The sequence below is a fragment of the Coregonus lavaretus genome (genome assembly GCF_964263955.1).
Source record: "Coregonus lavaretus genome assembly, contig: HAP1_SCAFFOLD_113, whole genome shotgun sequence".
NCBI classification, from domain to species: domain Eukaryota; kingdom Metazoa; phylum Chordata; class Actinopteri; order Salmoniformes; family Salmonidae; genus Coregonus; species Coregonus lavaretus.
In genome coordinates, this window is record NW_028158022.1 from 719,997 (window position 1) to 721,376 (window position 1,380).

A 1,380-nucleotide genomic window follows, 5' to 3' on the forward strand; every position below is an offset into this window, starting at 1 on the left:
AGTGGAGGGACACTAGTGACTCAAATAGTTCAGATGTGAGCTGGGAGTGAGTGTTCAGGCAGAAAAGTCTCTATAATCCACAATAACTTGTCGAGTGCGATCGAAAGGAATTTGCCTCAGTTGTTAGTCTATAGTGGTGCGGATGGAAAGAAGGGTAGGCTACTTCACTTAGGGAATGGTGAATGTGCATTAACGAGTGTAGCACAAAGCAGTAGAGAATTTTGGCAGATCTGATCCCTACACAGGCTCAAGGGACCCCTTGCAAGTCTTCAGTCCCAAAAACTTTTCTGCCGCAGCCACAATCATGTCCAGTTTCTTAGACGTCTTTGAGACTTGTGCTGTCCAATTTATAACTGTGGCAATGAACGCAAAACAAATAAACATTTTTAACCCACAACTATTTTAATCGCCTGCGAATAGGAGATTCGATTGACCTCTAACCTTTGCCACCTCAATCTCCTTCACCCTTACAGGGCACTCCAGGAACTCAGGATCATCATCCCCACCACAATAGCAACACCGTCGTCCTTCTACACACCGTTCTTCAGTATACTCTGTCCGTCTGCACACACTTGAAACAGTCAAATTCTTACATTGCAGTGGTTTGGGGACGACAGCTCTTACAGCGTATCTTACATAACCAAGCTTCACATGTCATGAATCCCACTTCCTGAGTCTGTTTCTGCCTGAGTTGTCTGTTTTCTGTCTTGGAGTCTGTTTCCTGAAGGTTCCTGAACGCACCCTGTCTGGTTGCCGGGCGACGAAGCTAGGCGGGAGATCTCTCGATTACCCGCACCTGCATCTCATCAGATGTCTGCACACCTGGTCCTGATCATCACCTCTTCATAAGCTCTGACCTGACATCCGTTCCCAGCCGGATCGTTAGCCATGAACAGTATGTTGTGCCTGCGTATCAGCCTCAAGTTACTAAGAGTTAGTTTTGTTGTTTTGTACTTTCTGCTTGCTGTGAACTCACCTTCGTTTACTCTGTCTACAGTTACACTTCCGGAACATTCACTCCACCGCTGTCTGGTCGTCTGTGGCTTCAGAGACATAATTGGATCTGCCCATTCACTCCCACCAACTCACCTCCACTGCCAGCTCCGTCACCTGGATTCTCCTGCTTCCACATTTAAGTCTTTAAATAAATACTCACCTTCATTCAACTCACCTTGTCCTGGTCTGCTTGTGGGTTCTGCTTTAGAGAATCGTGACATCACATGCGTAGGTATTTGCTCTTTATCAAAAATAATTTTGTTTAGTTAGACACATGCTATGAAACGACTACATGTGATATTAAAACTATATTCATTATTTTAGCCATTGATGATGAATGTATTTGGATAACTGCATTGAACTTGATTGATCTGTCAATGAGGA

The 1,380-nt window shown here is 44.6% G+C and overlaps 1 long non-coding RNA gene across 1 annotated transcript; it reads left to right on the forward strand.

The window, feature by feature from the left end:
* Nucleotides 1-594: 594 nt before the first annotated feature.
* Nucleotides 595-1,166, forward strand: LOC311124533. The gene is made up of 2 exons (XR_014612770.1): nt 595-895; nt 998-1,166. It is a non-coding gene; the product is annotated as an uncharacterized lncRNA (long non-coding RNA).
* Nucleotides 1,167-1,380: the final 214 nt, after the last annotated feature.